Genomic DNA, 7,403 nt, shown 5'->3' with positions numbered 1-7,403 from the left:
TATGCCAATCAGTGAGATCCTTAGCGGGGGTCAAAACCTTGGCATGTTGGGGCAGTCTGAGAATTCATCTGAGTGGGTGATCATAGTGATAGGATCAGCCCCTTTGTCGGACAAAGGTAATGATCGGGAATGCACTCTCTCTAATGGAAACCAAACTGCCGGCAGCTGATTTCAATCTTTAGAATTTTGTTTTTGCAAAATTTATATATATATATATATATATTATATATTATATATATTATATTATATATATATATTATATTATATATATATATTATATTATATATATATATATATTATATTATATATATTATATATTATATATATATACGGTTTCAAAATGTTTGCAAATGGTTTTAATTCACGGGATCCATTTGAGTGGAGAGTGCAACACTGTTCCTTGCAGCCAAGGGAGAGGTCCTCTCTTGTTGGGCAGTGCTTGATCATTATGGGCTGAAAGGTTAAGTGTAAGGAATTTTACGATAATACGTGATGGGCTAATCTTGCACCTGCCCACAGTCCCTGGGTTTTTATAAGATGGCTTGGCCCAGAGACCACTTAATATAAGTGTTGGGCCCATAGGGTCCATGTGATGGGCTCAGGGGTTCATTGAGCTTCTCAGTGAATTCGGCTAGGCCTTGTAATAAAGGCTGGGCTGAACCCATGTGGCTGGTTTGTAGATCAATGCTTGGGTCCCATGCCATACAAAGAAGCCGAACTGGGCAGCTGATTGGAAACTATTTAAGCATTGAATAATTAATGGGCCAAAAGCCCATTTCGAACTGGGCTGATATGATCACCATTTTATCGACAGATCTGAGATTAATGTTAGCAAAAGGATTGGGCCTTTAACCTTATCCACTCTAGGAAACCAAATTCAAATTAGATTTGAATCTGGTAACCTCCTAATAAGATTAGGAGTAAGCTAACTTAATCAGCAGATAGGATTAAGATAATCCCCTATCTAGATACTGATTTGGATTGGGATAGCTCCTAATTAGGAGGTTTCTTAATCAAGAAGAAAAGAGGAGAAACCCTAAGAGAAAATAATCAGATTCCGAATCTGGGGTTTTGTGCAAGAAATCATCCTGCATATTGAAATTGGATCTCATACACACTCCAGAGAGAAGAGAAGCAATTCAACCATCTTTACATCAAGAGTTCTCCTCCAGCCGTTGCCATTCTTTCTTTTAAGATTCGATCTTTAAAGTAGAAAGAAATCAAGAAATTGGTTCTTGACATCAGTTTGGCAGAAAAGACTAACAAGATTTGGTGCTTAGAGTTTCTAGTGGATTATTGCGAAGGATTTAGTGTGTAGGACGCACTCTACTGGTTCTGTTCCATTCATTGCTGTGTCATCTTCAACAGGAGCGGTTCTTGGTGTCCTCTTTGGGCGTGAACACCAACTTTGGGAGATGTTGCTTCTCTGGATCAGGTATAATTCCTTCCTTGTCTTTGGTTCAGATCTAGTTCAATTATGGTTCAAGTAGGATCCTTGAATATTGTATTCTAAATTTAGGGAATATGATTCCCAGTTGGAAGAAGGTAGGAAAATTTTTGAAATTCGTCCATCCATTCTGCAACCTTTTTGGCATCCATGCGATGGATCCTACCATTCTTTCAGTGTTATCAGAGCCACAGGTTCGAATCTTGAACCAAAAGAAAATCAGATCTGAACCTACGCAGATGGACAAAAGATGTTCTACCAAAGATTTGCGTAGATTATTTTCTTTATTTCAAGAAATTGTTTCTTGTTAGGGGTGATTAATCTATAATTAATTTCTGTTAAATCCAAAATTTATTTAGAAATGTTCTTTATTTATTTTGATTTAATGGATATTCGAACCTGGAGATCGCAATGCAGATTTGGCGCAGATGGTCTCACCCTTTTAATTTTATTCATTCAATTCGGTCTGTAAATAATTAGTAATTTTTATTTTCTAGACTGAATGTATAGGATTTGATCAAGAATGTAATTAATTAATAGAAATAGGATTTCTGTTTTTTATTATTTTCTTGATTGAAGAAGAAGGAAGAAGAAGGCGGCGCTGGAGATTTGCAGATGGACATATCGCTTTCTACGATTTGCAGTTTATGAAACTACAACCCTAGTGATTAACCTTTGTTTTGTAGGTGGTGCGAACAGTCCATATTTGATTAACCTTTTTGGACCGAATCTAGGATTCGAATGGGACTGTTTCAGTCCATTTTTTCTCACACTTGCTGTTCCAAATCTGATGTTCAATTATAGGGATTAATTCTGCCCACCTATAAAGCCTAGTTTTAAATGATTAAAACTGCAAAAGCCCACTCTTGTGAGAAAAGTTGTATGGGCCGAATTGCTGACTGCGATTCGGCCCATATACCTAGTCAACATTAATGGTTAATGCTATGGATTTTAAATGCGCTGTTCAATGGGCTTTATAGTAGTTAATTGATTGGATCAATTATTCTTTTACATGTGAGGTTTGGATGTTGGATTTGCTACGACTATGGGCCATAACCACTTGGCCCATGATGACTCGTTAGTGGCTCTTACGCACACCATGGCTGAATGCACATCATTGCCATGGTGTCCCATAAGGTCATTGGATGACCCCTCCTAACTTGGTGGGACCCACAACCCTGAAAAGGGATGCGTACGGAACCCTTAGCCGATTAAGGCCCACTAGAAATATGACTTTATGAAAGTCAGTGGAAGCAACTCTGGTTTGACCTAAAATTAGAACTAAGGTGTAATTTTGTTCCTTCCAGCAAATATGAGTGCATGTGATAAGGAGATCCATATGATGGACTCTTTAAAGGCCTTCCGTCATTAGCACAATGATGGGTTCTTTAGTAATGAGGAAATGCACCATAAAATTGTGCTATCCATTTGCTGATGGATCTGTCAGAGTGTTTCATAAGATGATAGGGGTGTCATAGACCGATGTGGGAGGGGATTCACCAGAAAATGGGAACTTGATGAACCTACAATTTATCTATATTTTATGAGGTTTTTGCATGAAATTTTATGCTAGTTTTATTAATTTTTGCCTTAATTTAGCTTGATTGCAAGAAAGATTTCAGGGGGAGCCAAATCAACAAAAAGAAGGCAAAAGAAAGAAAAGAAAACCCAAAATTTATCAAGTTCAGCCTGACCCAGCCATGAGAGCAAGAGAATTTCATTCGGCCCAAGAAGAGCAAGTGAAACTCTTTGGAAAATTCAAGGGAAGAAGCCTAGCAAGAAGGAAATTTCGGCCCAGCCCATTTTTAGCCCAAATAACAGCCTAGAGTGTAGCCCACATGAGCTCAAAAACAAGCTAAGTTGTAGCCCAAATAGCAGCCCAAAGGGAGCTAGGGGCGGCAACTTCTAGGAGTTTCTTGAAGAGAAGGAGGGAGCACTCTAGAAGGTTCATAAGGGGTGTAATACACCCCATTCTAGAGGCTTCAAGAAGGGGCAAGAGCCCCCTTGAAAAACTATATAAGGAGGCCTCTAGGAGGGGAGAAAGTTGTTCAATTGCTTGAGAGGAAGGCTCTCCCACTCTTAGAGGTTCGGCCACCTTGAGAGAAGAGAAGAGAAGAAGGCTAGGCGCAAGGAAGAAGAAGAAGAAGGGCTGAAGGAAGTTCAAGACAAGCAAGCTAGAAGAGAAGGTGAGTTCAAATTGAGGGTTTGTGATTCAAAGATCTTTTGTAATAAATCTTTTGTAGTTTCATTCTCTTTTGATTTGAATTCAGTTTCTTTGTTATATTTTCTTTCTTCTTTCTCCTTGTTTCCATTCTTCCTTGATGTATTTCAGCTTGTAAAATTTTAGTTCAGCAATCTAATTCTTTTTGGTTCATTCAAATGGTCATGTATTGTACTTGAAGTTTCTTGAATAAGGGTGTGATTGTAGAGTAATTCGGCCAACTAACCTTCAAAACTCAGATCTGAATTCTCAGATCTGAGATTGCAAGATCTGAATTGCTTGAAAGAGAATTCAGATCTGCAATTTTCAGATTGGGTGAATTAATCTACAGCTTGGAATTCCTAGAGTGCTTGAGAGAGACTCTAGGAATTTAGATCTACTATTCAAGAACTGAATTGAGTGCAAGGTTAGAGATAACTTGCACAATTCAGTTGGTGATCAATTCAGATTTGAATTGATGCCTTAGAAGTGTTTGAAGAAATGCATGCATGGGGATTAGATTCTTGCTAGAGATAGAAGAACCGTCACTCATGCATAGGATGAACATGCGCTTGAGAGAGGCTGTTCATGACCTTGGGGTTTCACCAAACCAAGGCTCAATCATGATTCATTCGAATGATCCAAATTGATAGATTGCTGAATTCTGACATTGACATTTACTGCTTACTCTTCTAACCTGAATTGAAAGCAATTGGGCCAATGATTTAGATAAATTTTAATTTAGGATTTCTTAGCTTTCATTAGAGTTTTGATTTATTTGTTGATCAGATAAGAAGTGCTCAATTTAGTATTGGTAATTGTTTCCTAAATCCTCGTGGGAACGATACTTCACTCTCTACTTTATTATTTGAACGGCTAGTGCACTTGCTAGTGTCACAATGAGCAACACATCAAGTTTTTTGCGCCGTTGCCGGGGATTTATAGAAGCAATATTAGGAAACATTGAGCATTCTTAATCTGGTATCATTCAGCAGTGCATTCATAGTTGGTTTAATTTGCTTAACTTTATATTTTAGTTTTGAATGCAACTGTTGTACTACTGTAGTTATGTTTCTTCTTTCTTCAGTAGATTACTTTCTTTTTCTGGTTTCAGTTTCATTTTAATAAAGGCATATTTGATTTCTATTCAATCTTGGTGTTGTTCCCTTCAAAAAGAAAAAAAAAAAGAAAAAATTCACAAAAACATGAGTGTTGCAGATCTGAGTTGCATTCGGCACTCAGATCAGCAGATTTCAGATCTGCAGCACTCAGCCGAAAAGAATTGCTTGTGTTTCAGATTTTATTATTCTTTTCTTTCATTACAAAAAGAAAAAAAATATATACAAAATGAAAAAAAAAGGGAGATCTTTTGAACAACAAGAGGAGCAATTGAGAATTCGGATCAGAACTCAGATCTGAGTTCAGATCTGAATTCTACTACAGCAGATTTGCAACAGTTCAGATCTGAGTTCCTCTGAACTCAGACCTGAACTGATGCAATTTTGAGGGGAATTGGGTGTCATAACCACCCCAATTTACCCTAGGACACTTCTGCTACTCCTCAAAAACAATTTAGTAGCAATAACTGAATGTAAGGCAATTGAGAATTCAGATCCGAACTCAGACTTGAGTTCAGACCTGAATTCTACTATTGCAGAACTGCTCAGTTCAAATCTGAGTTCAGATGAACTCAGACCTGAACTGATACAAGTTTAAGGTGAATTGGGTGCCATCATCACCCCAATTCACCCTATGATAAATCCAACATACCCCAAAGGTAATTAGATAGCAAAGAATGAAAAAGAAAATTCAGATCTGAACTGATACAGATTTGAACTATAGTTGAGGACTGAACTGATACAGAGCACATTTTGGATTTTGGGTGACTTGAACATTTGCTTTATCCACTTGTAACCGAGCTACATTAGCTAAGGAGGTGTATGTTTGGATTGAATAATTGTCATGCCTCAGTTATTTAAAAAAAAAAAAATTTAGCACTTTCCAAGTATTTCTATTAGCATTCAGATCTGTAGCAGGGCTGCTATAGTACAACAGTTAGCAGACCTGATTTCAGATTTCTACAAAAGTTGTATGGACCGAATATCTTGCAATACCAAACATTGCAGACCCAATTTTCAGGTCTTAGCAAGTGTTTGATATGCATCAGCTATACAGGTTTGAGCTTCAATTGTAGAGCTTAAAATCCTTAAACCAAGCCTAACTCAGGATTGGTTTTAGTTTATTTCAGATCCTTTTAATATATTTTTTAGATCAGATCTAATTTCAGCCCTAAAGCATCACAGACTTGATTCCAACCTTAATGAATGTATATTGTAGTGTATACCAATGAGTGTGTATGAGATATACAGCTCAGATCTAAATTATTATTTGTTAATTTCTCTGGACTAACAATACCAAAGACTTGTAGGTTTGAACTCAACTAATTTGGGTCTGAATTCAGATTTTGCAATCGATGGATGTAGATAAAGGAACCTTGAATAAGATGATTGGTTTAAATCTGCTTTTAGTATAATCGGCTTCATTTATTCATGATAGGATGTAGGTTTTGTATTCTAATAATTCACTTTACATTTTCAGTGTGATAGGATTAGTTATTTATTTTCTTTTGTGAATATTGGCATTTTTATTGCTTTGACTTTAACAGTTTATGACAAGCAGACCTGAACTGGAAGAGATCCTTTATGACCCGGAGATTGAACGGACTCTCCGTGTCCGTTTGAGAGCTGCTAAGCAAGTCAGACAAGAAGCACAAGAAATGGCTGAACAAAGAACTAAGATGGATTATGCCAAGCCCACCCTCACCGGGACTGTCTCCAGCATTATCAGGCCAACTATTGCTGCCAATAACTTCGAAATTAAACCGGCCATAATCCAAATGATACAAAATACGATTCAGTTTTGTGGTATGGCCCATGAGGATCCGAATGCCCATATTGCTAACTTCTTGGAAATCTGTGACACCTTCAAACACAATGGGGTAAGTGATGATGCCATCCGGCTGAGGTTATTCCCATTTTCTTTGAAGGATAAAGCCAAAGCTTGGTTGAACTCATTACCGGTAGGATCTATAGCCACATGGGACGAAATGGCCAGCCGTTTTCTCTCTAAATATTTTCCCCCTTCTAAAACTGCTAAAATGAGAAATGACATTACTACTTTTTTCCAGCAAGAGGGGGAATCTTTATATGAGTCATGGGAAAGATACAAGGAGCTGTTAAGGAGAGTTCCTCACCATGGCCTCCCCATTTGGCTGCAAGTGCAGACTTTCTATAATGGTCTTACTGACTCAAATAAGACCATATTAGATGCTGCAGCCGGAGGATCCATAAATAATAAAACTCCTGAGGTTGCCCATGCACTTATTGAGGAAATGGCAGCCAACAATTATCAATGGCATTCGGAAAGAACTCAAACTAGGAAGCAGCAAGGCTTGCATAATGTTGACACTTATACAGCACTATCTGCACAAATAGGAGCACTCAGTAAAAAAATAGATGAAATGCAGATAGCTGCCATGCATGTGCAGCCTCTTAATTGTGAATTGTGTGGGGGAGGCCACATCAGTACAGACTGCCAAGTTGGCAATCAGTTCAGACCATCTACTGAACAAGTTGACTATGTCAGCAATTCATCAAGACAGCAGGGTTACCAGAGTCACCATACTTTTCATCCAGGATGGAGGGGGCATTCAAACCAGTCCTGGCCAAATCAGCATATTTCCAAGCCGTTCCACCA

At 37.9% G+C, this 7,403-nt stretch overlaps 1 non-coding gene across 1 annotated transcript; it reads right to left on the bottom strand.

Moving 5' to 3' along the window:
• Positions 1 to 6,801: 6,801 nt before the first annotated feature.
• Positions 6,802 to 6,908, bottom strand: LOC148852747 (small nucleolar RNA R71). Its single transcript, XR_016100016.1, has one exon. It is a non-coding gene; the product is annotated as a small nucleolar RNA R71 (small nucleolar RNA).
• Between the last annotated feature and the right edge of the window lie 495 nt (positions 6,909 to 7,403).

Source organism: Nelumbo lutea, chromosome 5 (assembly GCF_056320005.1).
Source record: "Nelumbo lutea isolate HS-2025 chromosome 5, American lotus-T2T, whole genome shotgun sequence".
Classification (NCBI taxonomy): Eukaryota; Viridiplantae; Streptophyta; class Magnoliopsida; order Proteales; family Nelumbonaceae; genus Nelumbo; species Nelumbo lutea.
This window is presented reverse-complemented; position numbering and strand designations above follow the sequence as displayed.